We start from the raw sequence: 21,625 nt of genomic DNA, 5'->3' as shown, positions 1-21,625 counted from the left end.
AAGCCATCTGTCTCTGTGTTTCAGAGGAAAGGTAAGTAAGCGTGTGGTCACTGCATGTGCAGTAGGTGACCTCTAGCTGCACTAAATCAAACAGAGCTCCCACCGACTGAGTTAAAGCTGCTGAGAATAAATTACTCGCTTCTGTCAAATGCTTAATATTGTTTAGTCATCTCAAGGCTACCTAGTCAACTAACCAGTCATAGCCGGTGAGCTGTATTATATTATATTTTACTTTCACAACATGTTCAATTCAGCAAATAAACAGTAATTGTGTATTAAAGTGTGCAGGACTGTGTAGATGTGTTTACTTATTTACACTTAGAAAATCAACTAAGCATCATTTCACCCTAAACTTTTGCACACCTATGTATACAAAATATTTGAATAGTGAAATAATGGAATTATCAGAGAGAAGAGATACACACACACACACACACATACACACACACACACACATTTTCTAAGCCGCAGAGAAGAGATACAGACAGAGAAATAAAGAGAGAAACAGAAAGAGATGAATAGAGAAAGAGGAGAGAAAGAGAAACACAGCAAGAGTGAAAAAGAGAGAAAGAGGAGAGAGATAAAGAGCTGAGAGAGAGAGAGACAGGAAAGAGACAGTGAGAAAGAGAGGAAGAGGGTGAGACTGCGAGAAAGAGGAAGGAGAGAAAGATGAGAAAGATTAAACAGAGACACAGAGTGTGAGAGACACAGAGAGACAGACAGAGAGAGATACAGAGAGTGAGAGAAAGAGAGAGACACAGAGTGTGAGAGACACAGAGAGAGACAGACAGAGAGAGATACAAAGAGTGAGAGAAAGAGAGAGACACAGAGTGTGAGACACAGAGAGAGACAGACAGAGAGAGATACAGAGAGTGAGAGACAGAGAGAGACATAGAGTGAGAGACACAGAGAGAGAGATAGAGTGAGAGACACAGAGAGAGAGAGATAGAGTGAGAGACACAGAGAGAAAGAGAGAGAAAGAGAGACAGAGAGAGTGAGAGAGAGTGTGAGAGACAGAGAGAGAGAGTGAGAGAGAGAGAGAGAGAGAGAGAGAGAGAGAGAGAGACAGAGACAGACAGAGAGAGAGAGAGGGAGCGAGTGTGTATGTGCTTAGTTCTCGGAGGTGTTGGTAGAGTAACAGCTGCTGTAGGATCACTCAGAGCTCAGCGTTTTGTGCTCCGGTGGGGAGGATTGTGGTTTAATTAGCTGTAACCTTCCTGCTAGAGACCAGCACCACTACACAGCACTGACAATACACACATACATGTGAACACATGCGTCTACACATGAAGATGGACAGATCCCTCACATTTAAAACCTTCACCCACTTTATTAGAATAGCACAGTATGGATGATCTACAGACACTCTGATTATAAACAAAAAAGGAGTGGGCAGTGTGGCGATATTTATTGCTACTGTGATAAATTATAGATGTCGCATCACTGTATTGTCCTCTGAGCATATGGTGGAAATGGTCAGTAGTTAAAGAACACTGAGCAACTGCATGTTTCATTACAAACAGAGCTTAATCATTATATACATTGTTAGGAGTGGGCTTTACACATTCAGATTTCTTTGTTAGGTACTTGTCATATCACTTTGTTATATGTTTTGAATTCATATTGTAGAAAAATTGTCATTTTGCTGGATGTAGTGCAACTCTGATGCTAATGACACACACACACACACACACGTGTATGTACACATACATATCTTGCTGCTACTGTTGGAACCAACCTCATATCTCCAAAATATTAACTTTACAGGAGAAGGAAAAAACATTCTTAGTTTTGAATGGTAGTTAAGGGAACTAGATTTTTTTCCAAGCACTTTTGGAGCATTTCTGGTGGTCCGTTTATCATGAAATTTTGGCACATTGTAACGGTCACATATACACCTGACATTGTCTTGCACTGGCACATGTTGCTTGAATATTAAAACTTGAATGTTTAAAAAGTGATGCATTTTTATCTTTTTAAATGGTTAAAATGTGTTACACCAACACAGTTTTGGCCTTTTGTTTGCTTCATTTTGACAATCTGTTGATTTTAAGTGGAAATTAAACACATTTTGAATCAAGTAAATTCAATGCATCACTTTTCTTATCAGTGTATAAAAATACCATCCAATGCACAAAACTAACTTGGTCAGCCATGAGAGAGGGATAAAAGTTCATGCTCACACCTCTTACCTCAGCGTGCCTTAGAAGTTAAGTTCAGAGTCAAAGCGCAAAAGAAAAGAGCTGGAACACAAGAAATCCAAAAGGCAAGATGGTAAATTGGTAGAATCCCAAAAAAAGGCAGGTAGATCCACGTGGAGGTATGAATGTTGCCTCAAAGCTGGCAGCCAGATGTCCTTTCCAGGTGTGAAAGTCTAAAATACTGGAGCTTGACCACAGTGAGAGAGGCTTCCCCGAAAACCACAAATCACACACAAACATGCATGCTCTTAGTCTTTGGATGGTAGCAAAGATAACACCAATCAGAGTGAAGGAATGACCTCCGAATAGGAAAAGTGGAGTTTGTCCAACTGAGGAACCCAAGAGTCCCACTACCTCAGACAGAGGAGCCCGTCCATGCACATATACATTTACATATGCATCCAAATACACGTTCATGAAAAAGGGCAGCTGGAGACGAAACTGAGTGAGAAATGCTCCAAAATCTCCTTACCCTTCTCTCTCTCTCGCTCTCTCCGAGTGATTCTCTCTCCGCTGTGTCCTGATCTGCTGCTGAAAAGCTGAGCCAATCCTCAGCACCTCCCCCATCCAGTACTAATCCACCCCCATCCATGCCAGCCCCTTTAATTCCAGCCAATCCAATATAGACCCCCCTCGCCAAGCTCCGCCTCCTGCTCTCCTACACCCCCCAACCTTCTTTTTCTCTGCGCTACTGAAGCCAGCACTGCCACAGGTTGGCAATGTACCGGCCAAACCGAGACTGCATGAGAAAAGACACAGTCATGCTCCGGCACACTTGGAAGGAAATGCAATGCTGACTGCTGTTTGCAGCTCTTACTGAAACTGTGGCAATGCCAGGTTTGTGCTCGATCTGCACTGATAAGGATGGTATTCATTTCCACAGAGGACCAGAAAATGACACGGTAACTTTATAGGAGATGGGACCAAAATATGTCATTAAAGGGAAATTCCTGCATAAATAAATGGATGAGATGTAAACAAAGCCATTCCCAGTGGTTTAACGTGAAATGCTTTGTTCTAGAGAATCGTACCCAGGGAATTGTTCACAGTGAACCTGACGCCTAAAGAGTATAATGCCTCTAAAGACTCCCTAACAGAAAGTTATTACATAAAATGTTTACAAATACAATGTCTGAGATCTTGAGGTAAGACCTTTCGGTAGAGTTGTGTGCAAAAGGTTTGCAAATTAACAGAAACCGTGCTCTAAAATTGGCAGGAACTTATTGTATTTAAATTTGTTTATAGTACAGGATTTGTCAACTTAAACATGAACATTAAAATGTGTTTTCTATCCTAACATGGCGCACCCTTGAGGTTCCACGTGATGGTGCTCTGCATGGTGATGTCTCCTGCGCATGTACAGCCAGTAGTGAATCGACACAAGATTGTGGCATAATTGTAGAATAAGATGTGCGAAATGTTGCACTTTAAAGGAAAATGCTTTTTACTGAGCTTGCAGCCAAGCAGGACCACCTCTCAGTGCTAGCTGATATGGCCAGGATGCAGACAGATCAGCTCTAACCTTAAAACTCTCCTTCTTGATAGACACTTAACCTACGTAACTACCCCTCAGCTGAGCACAGAATCCCACAACCTACATGTGTACAACTTAAACAACATTAAATGTCACGCCTTCCATGAGTTCAACACTCCTCAAGAGCCACTTTGCATGGCCTCACCTCCCATGGATGCCACAATACTGCACAGTATATTACAACTACATTATACATATATATATATATATATATATATATATATATATACACACACACACACACAGACACACACACAAAAGGCAAAAAGAGGTAAAAAGATGAAAACTTTCCCTTTAACCATGCAGCCCTCTTCGTCCAGAGGACAATATGAAGGTGTAGGTTGGACAGCAGAAGGTGAGCTGAGACTCATAGCCCATATGGGCCTGTCATTACAGCATGCAGGGGGCAGGTCCTCTCTGACAGTGCATGTGACTGCAACAGCATACATTAAAGAGTGACAGAGAGTAAAGATGCAGAGAGAGTCAGCATTCGTCCCCTCTCGCTGTTTACTGGAGGAAAACATGAGCCAAAAAGCTCATTTACCTCTAACCCCAAACATAGTCAAACAGCCAAGACATGTCTGGTGTCTGACGTTTGTTCTTCACTGGAGCTTTGCACTGGAGCTACGAGGCTAATGTAGCTAAGGAGTAATGGACACTCACGTTCAGTGCTGTTCAAAGGAGACGAGCCATCATTTATGTAATTTCCAGTGAAAATGGATGAGGTATACATTTCCAGCATCAGCAGAAAACAGAAAACTACACAGAAGCTTCAACAGATATCATTTCAGATCACTGCCAGTATTTAGTATCTTCCTTTCCCTTCCTTACAGCTTCCATTCTTTTCAGGGGACTCAATTTTGCTAAATTTCCTTTAGAAATCTGCAGCCACAGCTTTAAAGCTCATCCCTAGAAGTTGGTCACATTTTCTGCTTCTCGCCATCCAAGTAATCCCAACACACTCAGTGATGTTGACGTCTGGGCTCTGGAGTGGTCTGTCCATTGTCCTGAGAACACCAGCACCTTCTTTGTTCGATGCGCAAGTGTTCTTCTTTCCTTTTCCCGGTGAGGGCTACGTAGTGCTGAGTCGCCTTCTCTCAGTGGAAGGATGGACAGAAACACCTGTGGATGTTTTCAGATCTGAAGCAGCTTGACTTTCTCCTCTCTCTCAAAGATCAAAGCTTTAAGTGCTGTTTATCAGATGGAGATGGTTTTGGTGTCTACCAGGTTGATGTGAGTCCTTTCTTTGTAGCCTTCATTTTTATTTATTTATTTATTTATTTTTAAGTGTTAGAAGGTTATTTAACTGGAGTGGATGGTCTACTCAGAAATATTTACTGAAAAATAAGTAACCTACACACTTAAATCATCACACTTGCTTCAAACCATGTTGAGCTTATTTAATAAGCTCTAATAGACTTGCTAATGTGACACTGTATGACATGGAAATGGAAAAAATACACTCGTTTTGCTTGTGTTGCTTTTGTAAGTGAGTGTGTATGTTACACTGTGCCACTCCAAAACACAAGTGCCTGAACGTGAGTGTGCTGCAAAAGATGTGTTGTTAAGGACGTGGGCAGTTGTTTATACAGCTTTGTTGTTAGGCTGGCCAGGTCCAAAAACAGTGGACAGGTATTTATCTGACGATCTAACATGTTGGCACATCGTTCACTGTGGATTAAATGTCTTGTGTATACAATGCACATTCAGTGTTAATAGTTAGCTGTAGTTTTAGCTCATCTGAAGAGGCAGTCTCAGTTACTATTCAGCACGAAAAAGACTGATGTTGAATAATAGAGCATGTTTTTCATGTTATCTGCTTTTTCAAAATTTGTATATAATGAAATTGATCAGACATAAAGAAAGTCATTCAGAGTGGTTTAGTGTGAAATGCTCCATTCTAGGTTTCCACAGAGTCAGAGTTGTTCACACTGGTAGTGATAGGAACCAGATGTCTGAAGCTTTTAAAAGCTTCCTCACAGAAACTTATTACATGAATTGATTATGTTATGCTGCCTGACATCTGTGACATTGTTTTATGATAGATTTGGGATTATTTTTTGCTCACATGCAAGTTTTGTAAGGCAAAAACAATCCCCCCAATAAAACACACACACACACACACATATATATATATATATATATATATATATATATATATTTTTTTTTTACGATGTTCCACTATTTTATCATTGTAACGCCAGGGAGAGAGGAGGCAGACACATTTGCCGGAGATAAGCAACGTTTATTATGGGCAAATGCAGGGTCATCGTCTAAATGGTCTATGGTCATAGATCCAACACGGATTGATTGGGGGGCAGACATGACAGAAACCAGAATCAAACAGAACAAGCAGAACAGTACAGACAGAACAAACAACAGTACAAAGACCAGCGACCAGACAAAGGAAAACACAGGTTTTAAATACATACGGGTAAATGAGGAACAGGCGGGAACACAGGTGGAAACAATCAGGGGTGGAGTCCCAAAACAAGGGGGCTGGATTAAAAACCAAAACAAAGAACATGCGGGCTAAACCAAAACACAACACTAACACATGGACAGGACTGGGAGGGGCCAATCGTGAAAATCATCAGCAACATATAAACACTCAGAAGATGTATCTTGGTTCACTGGTGGTTTTGGAAAGTAAATAAACTGGCTATATTTGTGTTGTAGACATTGTGATCCCTGGTTTCTATCACCACCACTGTAAAGACATCAAAGTCTCTGAATTTTCACTGAAATGTGCAGAAATTTTGAAAACTTGGTGCCATTCCCCTTTAAGACCAGCCCTAACCATTTAACCGGATATCCTGTGGATACCTGAATATCAAAAATAGTCGGAATGCACATCTCTAGCAGTGACCTCACCTCATCTCCTAGTTTCTTCCTCTAACCAGTGTCCTCTTTCTCTCTCTCTCTCTCTCTCTCTCTCTCTCTGTTTCTGGGTGCAGTCAGAAAGCATTACTCTCAGCAATGCGGCCACAGACATTGGCTATTGCGCTAAAGCTTTTCACGCTCCAGAAAGCGCCGCCTACAAGCACAGGTCAAACACAACCACCCACCACACACACCTGCCTTGACCCCCCCACCCCCACCCCCCAACACAGACATCTCTTTTGGGCTGTGAAAGCGGTCAGTTTGTTGACAGCTGTTTACCGACCCAGGGGGTATTGATTATCTCTTGGGGGGACAAGCGTGGCTGTCTTTCTCTGTCTATCTGTCTGTCTCTCTCTCTTTCTCTCTCTCTCTCTCTCTCTCTCTCTCTCTCTGTCTCACACACAAACACACACACACACTCTCTCTCTCCCTTCTCCCTCCATCTTTCCCTCTCTCACTCTGTGCGGGACAGGGGGCGGTTACGCCCACAGGTCCAGACGAGTGCTGAATTTTTGATGCTTCCCCTGTGGCAGTGCGAGCATGTTAATGGCTATCTTTAACACACGACCCCGAGATCAAAGACTTGTCACTCACAACCCAGACACGCCTTATCAATAATGTACCAGCAAAGACCAAATTAATACAGCAACTCTCACTCATTCTCACACACAGCTGTTTTCATATAACATGAGGACGCTGGGGTCACATACAGTTCGCAAACTTTATAATAGAAACTAACATCACTGTTCTTTTAATTAACAAGCTCTTTTAATTAACCATGATATAAATACATGCATGGTGAGACTTTTAGTAACATTAAAAATAAAAGTCTCTAAGTGCTGAGCATGACAGTCACACGTTCAATCACACATTCACTCATTCACAAAATGCACTAACCGCAGTGAGTTAGGCCATGATGCTAATGCAGGAGCCCTTTGCTTGTGCCGCAGTAAAACACACCTCATTGGCTATGTTTACACATCAGGTAAAAGAGGCCCAAATCCGATGTTTTTTCTCATATGAGACACAGACCTGAATCTGACATTTTCAGTTCCGATTTGAGACGCTTTCATATGTGGTACTGAAATCCGATCCGTATCTGATCTGTGCCAATGAGACTCAGTCTGAACAGCCAGATTGGAATTTATGTGACTTTTATGTCAGTTCGACTCAATATTCGTCATAATTTTGTGCAGCTGAGACTCAGAAAAATTTTTGGCTGATGTTTCTGTAACAAAAAATTAGAGGCGACTCATCACAGCCGCTCCGTGTTTGAAAAGGGAGCGACTGGTGTTCACTAGTCGTCATGATTGTTCACCTCTGAGCCTCGTGAAGTATTGTTCTTTTGCGCATGCAGGTCCATTTAGGAGCTGATCTGTTCAGACTGATGTCACATACAGATCACATTTAAAAGATGGTGTAAACAGGCGAACAAAAAAAAACGGATTTGGTGAGAAAATCAGATTTGGGCCAATTTTACCTGCAGTGTAAATGTAGCCATTTAGCTCTGCTCTCTTGGAAACATGTTATTTCCTCATGACCCACTTCTTTTCCCAATAATGGACATTGTGGATGTGGATTAATGTTTTATGGGGTGACAACTCTGAATTTATATTTGAAGTGTCGCCCAAAATTTGAAATTCAAGTTTTGGGTTGAGGTTAAGTTTAGTGTGAGAATTAGGACCAGGGTTAGGATTAGGTTTTGGGTTGAGGTAACGGTGAGGATTAGGTTCTGGGTTGAGGTTAAGGTTAAGATTAGGGCCAGGGTGAGGGTAAGGCTCTGAGTAAGGTTGGATAAGGTTAGGTTTTGTGTAATAGACATAACATTAACAAGACATCTACTTAATGTCAGGAATGTATCAACAGAACATCTACAAGACATTTACTTCAGTGTATTCAGATGCTTCACTACTGCTTCTTCACTGATATGTCATTAATATGTTACTGATAATCTGTTAAGAGTTTATTAATCATCTACAAAGGACCGCCTAAATAAAGTGTTACCCAGTGTTGTTGATAACTCCAGTTACCCTTTAAATTGTGTTGAAATTTCATGATGAATGTGCCAGCAGAAATGGTCCAAAGTTACCTGGAAAAAATTTAGTTACATTAACTTCTGTTACAAGTTACTACTAGCCACACTGGTTTGTGTCCACTCACTGTCCACTCTATAAGACACTGCTACCTTGTCAATCCACCTTGTAGATGTAAAGTCAGAGACGACAGCTCATCTGCTGCTGCACAGTTTGTGTTGGTCATCCTCTAGTCCTTCATCAGTGGTCACAGGACGCTGCCCACAGGATGCTGCACACATGACGCTGTCGGCTGGATATTTTTGGTTGATGGACTATTCTCAGTCCAGCAGTGACACTGAGGTGTTTAAAAACTCCAGCAGCACAGTCCGATCCACTCAGACCAGCGCAACACACACTAACACACCACCACCACATCAATGTCACTGCAGAGCTGAGAATGATCCACCTCCCACCCTGCTCTGTGGTGGTCCATGGGGGTCCTGACCATTGAAGGACAGGGTAACAGAGTATGCAGAGTAACAGATGGACTACAGTCTGTAACTGTACAACTACAAAAAAGTGCTCCTATATGGTCAGTGGAGCTGATAAAATGGACAATGAGTGTGTTTACATGCACTTTGATTTCTTAGATCAGAGTAAGGTCTGGAAATCTAATAAAAAGAGGTGGATTTTAGCTCCAACTACACACACACACACACACACATATATATATGTGTGTGTGTGTGTGTGTGTGTGTGTGTGTGTGTGTGTGTGTGTGTGTGTGTGTGTGTGTGTGTGTAATATCTATGGGATATTACTACATATAGTTACTTAAAGCTATTTAGCATCTAAAAGTAATGCTTTAACTCATGTATTATACATGGCTTTGCCTTTTTTTGCTTTTGTCTACTACAAATACAGGACACTGTTGTTCTAAAAACATGCAAACACAAAGAGACAAAGATATGAAAAGTGTCAGTGAATGGAATTAGAACAAAAAGGTGAATCAGAGATGAGCCTTTATGTTCAGGCCTGGTCTTTCTGAGTTATCATCAGTGCTTGTGCCGTGCAGGATCAGTACACTATCCTCTATTGATAACCTCCGCATCCATATTCATGTCACTGCATCGCTCTGCATACCATCCATTTAAATTAGACATCTCCCTTTCATGTGCACACATGTCATAAACACACAGCGGAATAAGCACACAGAGGCCATACACTGCCTGTCAGGAGAGCACAGGGCTGAAGAAACCGCACTCTCGCCGGCAGGAGATGGACGGCTCCGAAAATGAAAACTCAAACAACAGGAAGAAACAAGGCAAAAAGGAGGGAAAAGTTTGAGCAACCAAGTGTAACATCCTCCCTCGAGTAATTCTGTGATTTCAAGGAGACAGGAAAGGGGGAGAGAGAAAGAGAGAGAGAGAGAGAGAGAGAGAAAGAGACCGAGAGAAAGAAAGAGAAAGAGAGAGGGTGAGAGAGAGAGATGGAGAGAGAGAGAGAGAGAGAGGGAGAGAAAGAAAGAGGGAGAGAGACAGAGAAAGAGAGAGGGAGAGAGCGAGTAAGAGAGAGAAAGAAACCAGCAATGAGTCACCAAAACGTTTATGAATCTAGACAACGTTCAGAGCTGCTCTCTGTTCTTTGTCCAACTTTCGTTCTTTTTCCTCCTTTCTTTCTCTAACTCTCTCTCTTTTTTATTTTCTTTTCACTCTTATTTTCTCACTGTTTTTCTCTCTTTATTCTTTCTGCCTTTCCCATTCTTCCTTGTCTTTTTTGCCCTCTGTTCCCTCCCTCTTTCTGTTCTTTCTCTGTTTTCTGTTTTTTTCTTCTTTCTTGTATTCTTTCATTCTATCTTTCTGTCTCTGTTCTTTCTCTAACACCCTCTGCTTACTTATTCCCTAACTCTCTCTCTTTCTCTACCTCTCTCTCTCTCTTTCTCCTGCTCCAGTGGCGACCCTCACTTCAGGCCACAAATGTCAAAACTCTGCCAAAAACAGAGAAAAGACACTTCTATGGAAATGCTAATATTGCTAACCTCTGATAGCACTCTTATAGCGTGTTAGTTCTAAGGCCCATGTGTCAAACACAAGTCCCACAGGCCAAGTCAGGCCCGTGACACAGTCGTATTCAGCCCTGACATTATTTTCATTTTACAGTCCCCAGCATGCACTGCAACATAGAGTGCGTCTCAATGCACTCAATAATCCAGTCATAATCAGATTTCTGCAGTTATCCGATTAATCAAATGGTCATGTAAACTCCGATCTAGAAATCTGATTAAGAAATCCAATAAAGAGGCTGGATATTAGCTCAGTAATCGGATTTCTGCAGTTATCCGATTAATCAAATGGTCATGTAAACTCCGATCTAGAAATCTGATTAAGAAATCCAATAAAGAGGCTGGTTATTAGCTCAGTAATCGGATTTCTGCAGTTATCCGATTAATCAAATGGTCATGTAAACTCCGATCTAGAAATCTGATTAAGAAATCCAATAAAGAGGCTGGATATTAGCTCAGTAATCAGATTTCTGCAGTTATCCGATTAATCAAATGGTCATGTAAACTCCGATCTAGAAATCTGATTAAGAAATCCAATAAAGAGGCTGGATATTAGCTTAGTAATCGGATTTCTGCAGTTATCCGATTAATCAAATGGTCATGTAAACTCCGATCTAGAAATCTGATTAAGAAATCCAATAAAGAGGCTGGATATTAGCTCAGTAATCAGATTTCTGCAGTTATCCGATTAATCAAATGGTCATATAAACTCCGATCTAGAAATCTGATTAAGAAATCCAATAAAGAGGCTGGATATTAGCTCAGTAATCAGATTTCTCAATGCATGTAGACTCTTACACTGATTTCTTTTGGATTTCTCAGACTGCCCAACTACATTCTCAGTGAAATGAAGGATATAAATATTCTTTATCTTCATCTGGATGATGTTTGTTAATCATTTCAGGTAAAGTGGTGCAAATAAAAATAAAAAAGCTGCAGCATGAAGTTTTACGGTATACATCACATCTTCTGTGAGTTTATTGGCCGGTTGCAAAGCAAAAAAAAACTGATTACTGTCTGAATCATGTAGACCTGGAGTTTCCCCATTATCTGATTACTGAAGTGCATGTAAACTCATTGATCAGATTACTGACAAAATCTGATTTTCTGCAGTTATCGGTTTATTAAGTGCATGTAAACACATCCTCTAGTGATGGTTCTGACTCCTTCCTCCAACAAAATAACACAGCTGCCCCATGGATGTTTTATATTTTTTAAAATGACCCTTTTAGTGATTGAGTTTGACACCCTTGTTCTAAGGCGACTCACATGATCCTTTCTTTGTCCGTTCTAGATTAAACAGACACACTTGAAGCTTGTATAAGACATTGCTTCTCGCTGCTGTCGAAGAAAACCTTGTATCTCCAAAATAGTAACTTTACAGGAGAAGGAAAAAACATACTTCACTTTCAATGTAAGTCAATGGAACCAGTATTTTTCCCATGTCATTTTGGGTCATTTCTTTTAGGCCATTTGTGGTGTCGGGATAACCGCTAGGGGGAGCCAGTGGTATGAGAGAGTTCAGAGTTGTGCTAGATGTAGCGTGAAGTAGGACTAGGCAAGTGTGCGCGAAAGGAAACGACTGTACTGCATTTTACGTTACATTAAAAGTTAACTGGTTCTCGTACTGTGTGGTTCTTCTGAGTCATCAAAGTGGGATACAACATATGGCGACGAGGATGTTGAACTTAAGCCAACCCGCACCGTTTCTGCAGTCAGCTGGTGAACCACTCGTTCCGTTCAAGTCATGGATTAGAGTGTTCGACAACTATGTACTAGCCATGGGTGAAGAGCTCTCTGATGCTAGGAAGCGTGCACTTCTTATCCATTGTTTAGGAGCAGAAGGTCAACGAATATTCTACACGCTGACAGTTGCGGACGATAAGTATGCAACAGCGTTAACCGCTATTCAGGATTTCTTTGTGCCAAAAGTCAACGTAGTTGCGGAGCGCTATCGGTTCCGCCAACGCAGTCAGCATACAGGTGAATCCACTGATCAGTATATCGCAGCCCTGAGAGAGCTCGCGGCTACTTGTGAATTCGGCGCTATGGAGGAGGAAATGATTCGGGACCAGCTAGTGGAAAAGACCAGCTCCACCCGCATTAGGGAACGACTGCTCTTAGAAGTGCCACTCGACCTAAAGAAAGCAATGACAATAGCGTGACAAATTGAAACTGCTGTGGCAGAAGCTAAGGTCATGATGGGAGCGGTGGACGGTGCAGTCCACGCTGTACAGCACAGTGGCAAGCTGCGTCGAGGCCATGGCAAAGGTACGCCATTACAGCGGCCTCGTGGTGTATGGAACAATGCTCAAGGAATTACATGTTACAGATGTGGCTCAGGACAGCATGCTGATACTTTTCCTGGATGTCCTGCTAAAGATGCAATGTGCAGGAGCTGTAAGAAAGGACATTTTGCCAAAGTGTGTCGAGGAATAAAGAAAGTTTCTGAGGTAACTGCTCCTGAAGTGACAGTTTTGCACATTGAGCGTAATGCACGTGACACAGGCAAAATCACATGTGCAGTGCAGATTCAGGTGGGCAATGCTCAGTCACAGAAACTTGAACTAATGGTAGATACAGGCTCAGCTGTCTCCATTTTACCAATGGCAGTGTATAAGCAGTTTTTCTCACATGCTGCTCTTTCCGCACCAAAGTTAAGCCTGGTTAGCTTTGGGGGTAATGCCATAAGTGTCAATGGTTGTTTGAAAGCCGACATAACATTTCATGACCGCAGTGTTATGGCTGAGCTATATATTGTGCAGCGGGGATCTGCAGTGCTTGGCAGGGACTTATTTTCAGCTTTGCAGTTACAGATACTCAATGGAACTGTCAGCTCCGCTGCGTGCAACCGCTCAGTGTCCGCGGTGGTAGCTACACAACAGAACGTTCTTGGCTGTGCAAAAGGTTTTCTCCATCAAGTGAAAACCCGGTCAGATGTCCAGCCTGTCCAGCAGAAACTACGACGCCTGCCGTTTTCAGTGTGTGAAGCAGTTTCAGCAGAGTTAAGGAAGCTTGTTGAACAAGATGTAATAGAGCCAATTGAAGCATCTGAATGGGTCTCTCCCATAGTGGTCACCAGAAAGAAAAACGGTGGAGTTAGACTGTGTGTGGATTTAAGAGAGCCAAACAAGGGCGTGGTAGTGGACAGTTTTCCTCTGCCACATATGGAAGAAATGTTCACAGAATTGCGGGGAGCAACGCTTTTCTCTACATTAGACCTTCAGAGTGCTTACCACCAAGTTATGTTGCATGAGGACAGCCGCAATCTCACTGCCTTCATCACGCATGATGGTCTTTTTCGTTTCAAGCATATCCCTTATGGACTAGCATCAGCGCCTAGCTGTTTCCAGCGTATGATGTCCATCATCTTGAAGGGTCAAGTAGGAGTCCAATGTTACCTGGATGACATAATTGTCTCAGGGGCAACAGCTGAGGATCATGACAAGAATCTGAAGTCTGTGCTGCAGCGCATAAACAAGGCAGGACTCAGACTGAATTTTGAGAAGTTTCGTTTCAGGCAACCTGAACTGTCCTTCCTGGGACACACTGTGTCAGCAAAAGGACTGCAGCCTGATGCATCACATGTGGCTGCAGTGTCACAAGCTCCTCCACCTACAGACACAGTCAGCCTCCGGTCATTTTTGGGGCTTACATCCTGGTATGCAAAATTCATACCAAATTATGCAGCCATAGTGGAGCCATTACGTGCCTTCCTTCGTGGTGCTGTTTCAATTGTCTGGACAGAAGAAGCCCAGCAAAGTTTTGAGAGGGTCAAGGAACTCATAGTTAACAGCCCTGCTCTTTCATTGTTTAACCCAGAGTTACCCACCATAGTTACCACAGACGCATCAGACTATGGTATCGGAGCAGTGCTTACCCAGCTGCATCCTGAGAGTACTGAAAAAACAGTAGCCTTCGCATCACGCACACTCACCCAGGCAGAGAGAAAGTACTCCACCATTGAAAAAGAAGCACTAGCATGTGTGTGGGCAATGGAAAAGTGGAGAACCTACCTGTGGGGAAGGCATTTTACATTACGAACGGACCACAGTCCACTAACCACACTGTTGTCCTCAAAAGGCCATGGAAGAGCTGGCATGCGCATAGCTAGGTGGTCAGCTAGGCTTATGACATATACTTATGACATTCAGTATAAACCAGGACGGGAAAATGTTACAGCTGATTGTTTGTCCCGCCTGTCACTGCGTTGTGAAGAGCCTTGTCTGGATAATGATGAGGAGGTTGTTGCACTTACTTCTATACTGACTGTGGTTGCAGGTGAAGAGTTTAAAGCTGCATGCGCCTCATGCCCAGTGCAAACGAAACTGTGTGAGTTACTCACATCTAGATGGCCTAAGTCTGCGAAAGCTCTGGACCCAGCTCTACAGCCGTACTTCAAGCTACAGAATGAACTGTCCCTCCAAGACGATTGTGTGGTACGGGGTACAAATCGCCTTGTGGTACCAGGAAGCCTTCAATCTAGGCTTATTTCTCTGGCACATGATACACACCAAGGTATTGTCCGAACGAAAAAACGACTGAGAGAGCTGTACTGGTGGCCGGGGATGGATACTCAAGTGGAGGCATTCATCAAAGCATGTGTTACTTGCCAATTACATGATAAGTCAGCTGTCACACACCCAACACCAATGCAGCCTGTGCCATACCCTACCAGTGCCTGGGAAAAGCTGGCAATTGACATCATGGGGCCATTTGACAACGCGCCCCTAAACTCTCGCTTTGTGATCACACTCATAGATTACTTCAGCAAATGGCCTGAAGTTGCTTTTGTGTCACATGCTACGACACATGTGATCATCCAGTTTCTGTCTTCAGTGTTCAGTAGAGAGGGCAATCCAAAAGAACTGATATCCGACAATGGACCACAGTTCACTTCTCATGAGTTTGCATCCTTTCTGCAGGGAAGAGGGATTTTGCACAGAACATCATCTGTTTACTATCCTCGTGCGAATGGTGAGGTTGAACGCTTCAACCATAGTTTGAAGGACTGCTTGCAGACTGCGCCATTAGAACACAAGGACTGGAAAGAGTTCACCATGACTTTTTGCAAGCATACCATGCAACTTCGCATGCTACCACTCAGTGCTCACCTGCTGAAATGTTACATGGGAGACTAATGCGCACAAAGCTCCATGTTTCAGGTCTCAAGGTGCCAGTTCCCTGCACTACGTCATCCCCACTGGAGGTCTCAGAAAGGGTTAAGACACAACAAGCCAAAAGCAAAGCATATACAGACAAGAGGCGGGGTGCAAGACATGTCTCTTTTCAGAGCGGATCCTATGTCCGAGTGAAGAAACCTGGAATCCTTCCAAAGAGTCAGTCTAAGTTCGGAAAACCCCTCAAGGTGATGGCACGGAGGGGACCGTATTCGTATGAACTGTCAGATGGACGGTGCTGGAATGCATCTCACCTGGCACCTGCACTTCCGCAAATGGAAACACAAGATTCAAGTGATCTGTCACTGATGAACTTTGACATTACACACCCTACACAAAACACACAGGTCAGGGCCTCGTCGAGGTCTAGAAAGGCACCCGTATGGGCTAAAGACTATAGGATGTAAATAGAAAAAAAGGAAAAAGGGGAAGAAATGCAGAATATGTGTATGTCTTAACTGATACACAATAGCTAATTGTGAGTAGTTGGTTGTTTCACTATTGTATATTTATTACAGTGCAGTTAAGTGTTGAATGAGTGTTTTACATTTCAGTCATATTGTTAACTATGTGATCATTTCTTCTACTTATTTTTCTGAATATTGTATTATTATTCATTTAGTACGGTGGTGTTATATTTGGAAGTGCTTATTTCTACAGACGGCTAAATCTTTAAAGAGAAAGGGATATGTGGTGTCGGGATAACCGCTAGGGGGAGCCAGTGGTATGAGAGAGTTCAGAGTTGTGCTAGAAGTAGCGTGAAGTAGGACTAGGCAAGTGTGCGCGAAAGGAAACGACTGTACTGCATTTTACGTTACATTAAAAGTTAACTGGTTCTCGTACTGCGTGGTTCTTCTGAGTCATCAAAGTGGGATACAACATATGGCGACGAGGATGTTGAACTTAAGCCAACCCGCACCGTTTCTGCAATCAGCTGGTGAACCACTCGTTCCGTTCAAGTCATGGATTAGAGTGTTCAACAATATATAAGTGTTGGGGAACCATCAACAACCATGTAGAAAGCACAAAAAGACCAACAATACAACTTAACTACACTAAAAACTCTAAACGCGATACACTGTGATTATACTGACAGCTCTAATCACCGGCCTGGTTTAAACTCCAAGCATGGAGCTAAACACCCACAGCTCCAGCTCAGTGAGACTCAGCTGCTCCACAAACAGCTAAACTGATCTGCTGTTGTGTCGGAAACCAGCGTTTAAAAAGCTGCATATGTGGTTTTCTCAGGTAAATATTAAAGAATAAACAGACTGTAGATAATTGGTTTGACTTCTTGGTTTGGCTCTTCTATGCTCAATATGTTTCCACTGAGAACTCAGAGCAGCTGTGTGGCATTTCCATGGCAGCAGGTTTACTAATTGCTTCTGAACATGTTATTATTATGTTTTAGTGACGTACACGCGGATCTGTGGTGCAACCAAATTTAGTAAAATGATAGTTGGAAACTAACTAGCGTAACTAAGGACCCAAACTTAAGTATAAAATTACGCAAACCTGGTGCAGCCCAGTCCAGCTCCTGAAGTCCTAACCAATGAGAGAGCTCGATAGGCTTTTTCTACCAAAACATCAACCAAAACAGAACAATAAAATAAGCGTATTCCTGCAATACTTGAGATTAAATAAAACAAAAAATGATGATTATTTTACAAAGATAAAAATGACAGCAATTTCTTTTTTCTTTCACAGAAATCATCCGGGCTTCTCTGAAAGCCTAACTCACTCTCTTTCTTTACTTCTCTCATTCGGGTCTTTCTACAGCTCCCTCTCTCTCTCATTCTCTCTGTTTTTATGTCATTATTACTAGCCACCAATTACTGACAGCACTGATTAGACCTTCACATAAAGCACACAGTTACACACAGTGGGAACGAGTGAAAAGAACATTGCCAACAGCCTGGCAGGATGGAAGTACATGTGACATGTCTGAGTAACCCAGCAACCCACCGCCATCAATTAATGATACTATGAGCAAGGGGCAGTGCTGGGGGCAGGAACAGGGACAGTAGCACGTCTGGGGCATGGGGCATTGGGCACTGCGGCATAGTGAGGGCTGCATGGGCAAGGACGTTTCTCTCTGCTAGCAAACACACTGTTCAATTAGCATAGCCTGGGACACACTAGACACCGGCAGCACAGTGTGAGGTCCTGCAAGGACGTTTAAGTTCTTTTCTAAACTTTCAGCGAGTTGGCTTTTTAAGACAAAAGAGGACACAGATCTGAGAGCACATCAGTGCAAGAATGTAGAGCTAGAGCTTTGATCAGGCCTGAAATTTCAGTCTGAACTGGAAAATGGTCTGTTTAAATTTGAACAACTCCAAAGTGGTAAAAAATGATAACGACCCTCATTGATCATCAATGAGTGCGTTTACATGCACATAGTAATCTGATCATAATCTGATTTCTGCACTCATCTAATTATTCAAACAGTCAAACAGTGTACTCTGATTAAGAAATCTGATAAAGAGGCTGGAGTTCAGCTCAGTAATCTCAGTGCATGTAAACTCTTACTCTAATTTCTGTCAGATTTCTCAGTCTGCACATGTGCAAAAACACACTAACACCTTTGGAGTGACCCTGAAACCAACAGCATCCTAGACGAAATGAAAGATTTAATCATTCTTCATCTTCTGGATGACGTATGTTCATATTTTCAGGTAAAGAAGCACAATGCGGCATGACGTTTGAGATTTACTTTACATTTACGTCACGACTTCTTCTGTGAGATTACTGGCGGGTTGCAAAGCAGATATCTGATTACTGCCTGACCCATGTAGACCAGGGGTTTCCCCATTATTTGATTACTCAAGTGCATGTAAGCGTGTTTTTGGATTACAGACAAAATCTGATTTTCTGCAGTTATCGGATTATTAAGCACATGTAAGCGCACTCATTGATAAATGAATTCAAAATGAATATAATAATAAACTGCCACCCAAAATAACATTTAAATTATGGATAAGCAGCCGTCTTTGTGGAGAAATGTGAATCCCTTTCACCCCTCTTTGCAGCTCAGCACAGAGAGCTGACAGTGTCCGAGTCAATCTGACAACACATTTACAGACTTAGATTTTGTTGATTATATTAATAAAACATATCTGCTGAAGGCACGGCTACTAGGCAGCCTGCAGAAAGAGAGTACAGCAGGGATAAATGCAGGGCAAAATTTGTTAAAGGTGGAAAAAGAAAGCCAGATTAATATTTCAGAAATAATGTTCAAACCTGACAAAGTTGATGTGAATAATCAAGTCTCTTTGTGTTCAGACAAATATTTCAAGCACTTCAAACTCTACGCACAGCAGAATGCATGTGCTGCAATTTGAATGACTGAGTAAGAAAATACTCCAATATTGACTGCATAAACACATTTCCCATATCACTACACCAATTAATATTTCTTTGGCTCCAAGGCCTTTAACAACACCTCCGTAAAAGTCCCATACTTGGCACAAGCTTAGCTTGAGTACTTTTGCTACATTAAGATTTTTTTAATCCCCTGTGTGGGCCTTGGCGGAGGAAATGGAGCCAGACTGGAGCGGTAAAGCGAGCGACTTTAAGAGGTTGGTGTATGTTTTTTTTGGCGTGGGCAGTGTGTAGAGGTGTTTTGGAGCTGTGGAATGTCACAGCAGATGGAGGCAGATGGCCATTCATATTCCTGAATCTCATTACCACCTCCCTGAGTTTCATATGATCACAATAAAACCCCCAAACAGATGCATCAGTCCATCAGCCTTCAGCCCAGTCAGGCATGCAGGAGCTTTTTACCAGCCAAGAGGGGCACTTTGTACATGTCAAACACACACACACACACACACACAAGTAACCTCTGCCTTATCACCTTCAGACCCACACACAAACCCACAGACACGGTAATGGAGGATGGCTTCTTCATAGAAAATGAGTGATACTAGAAGTTCACTAAGGATTGTTAGGTTATTGAATGAAGACAGAACTGGATGGACAGACTGATGAATGGATGATTGGTCTCATGGATGGATGGTGAGTGGACTGATGAATGGATTGATGGAAGAATTGATGTTTTTTATGAGTGGAAGGTGTGTCGACTGACCAGTGCCTCAACTGGCTGGTGGATGGATGTAAGGATGGGTGTGTGGATGGATATACCAATGGATGGAATGAGTGGCAGATATGACAGAATTGATGATCTAATGGATGGATGCATGTCTGGGAAGACATGGATGGATGGATGGATGGATGGATTGATGGATGGATGGATGGATGGATGGATGGATGGATGGATGGATGGAGTGACAAATCTGACTGAACTGATGGTCAAATTGCTGGATGGATGGGATAAATGGACTGATAAAATGTTGACTGGACTGAATGGCTGAGTGAGTAAATTGATGCATGCATGGACAGATGACAGATGGATGGATGTTGGGTGGATTTTGAGTGGACGGGTAAATGGACTGATGGAGAAATGTTTTTGTAGCTTATTGGAGCCAGTCTTTATTTATCAATGTCCATTGACCAGTGCTTCAGAACTAGTTCTCACATAGTTCCGGTTAGATGGATGGATGGATGAATTGATGGAGCGACAGACATATGATGGTCTAATGGATGGATGTATAGCTAAATGGAGGGGAAGACTGTTGCATAGATGTATGGATGGACAATGACTGGATAGATGGATGGACGAATGGATGGATTGATGGATTAACTGATTTAACTGAGTGGACTAATGGATTAGTGAATGAGTGGAGGGATGCATTGATGTTGGATAGATTTCAAGTGAATGGGTAAATGGACTGATGGAGGAATGGATGTTTTTGCAGCTTATTGGAGCCATTCATTATTAATCTACTTCCACTGACCAGTCCTTTAATTGTAGTTCTGACAGTCCTGTATGGATGGAGGACAATGATTTAATGTATGGATGGAGTGACAGAAATGATTGAACAGATGGTCAGATAGATGGATGGACACATGGATGGATGGATGGACTAATTCAATAGATTGATAGATTTTTAATGGACAGGTAAATGACCTGATGGAGGAATGAATATTTTTGTAGCTTATTAGAGCCATTCATTATTTATTGACTTCCACTGACCAGTCCTTTAAATGTAGTTCTGACAGTTTTGGTTAGTTGGTTGTTTGGATGGATGGATGGATGGATGGATGGATGGATGGATGGATGGATGGATGAATGGATGGATGGAGTGACAGACATATGACTGATGGCCTAATGGATGGATGACTGAGTGGAGGGGAAGACTGATGGATGTATAGATGGACAATGATTTGATGGATGCATGGAGTGACAGAAGTGACTTAACTGATGGTCAAATAGATTGATGGATACATGGATGGATGGACAGATATATATTTAGTGGACAGGTAAATGGACTGACGGAGGAATGGATGTTTTTGTAACTTACTGGAGCCATTCATTATTTATCTACTTTGACTGACCAGTCCTTCAAAAATAGTTCTGACAGTTCTGATAGTTCTGATTAGATGGACAGATGGAGAAGCAAACATGACTAAACAGATGGTCAAATAGAGAGATATATGGTCCGATAGATGGATGTAAGCACGGCAAAATGATGGATTAATTCAGTTATTTCTTAAAAATCTATTTAAAAAGCACAGATAAACTGGCAGAACCAGTCACAGTGTAATCTTAGACAGGATGGTCACTGTTACTGAACAGAGGCCATTCTCCTGTCTTCACTGTAGAAAGCACAATAAAGGAATATTCCCACTCT

At 42.2% G+C, this 21,625-nt stretch overlaps 1 protein-coding gene across 1 annotated transcript in view; it reads right to left on the bottom strand.

The window, feature by feature from the left end:
- The window catches only part of large2 (LARGE xylosyl- and glucuronyltransferase 2), a 106,680-nt gene extending 103,972 nt beyond the window's left edge, over positions 1-2,708 (bottom strand). Inside the window, exon 1 of the mRNA XM_037540203.1 lies at positions 2,193-2,708. The gene's annotated coding sequence lies outside the window, so the exon portion shown is untranslated. The remainder of the gene's footprint in view (positions 1-2,192) is intronic.
- Between the last annotated feature and the right edge of the window lie 18,917 nt (positions 2,709-21,625).

This window comes from Pygocentrus nattereri, chromosome 7 (genome assembly GCF_015220715.1).
Source record: "Pygocentrus nattereri isolate fPygNat1 chromosome 7, fPygNat1.pri, whole genome shotgun sequence".
Classification (NCBI taxonomy): domain Eukaryota; kingdom Metazoa; phylum Chordata; class Actinopteri; order Characiformes; family Serrasalmidae; genus Pygocentrus; species Pygocentrus nattereri.
The sequence above is the reverse complement of the archived record's forward strand: the minus strand, read 5'-3'. Positions and strand labels throughout refer to the sequence as shown.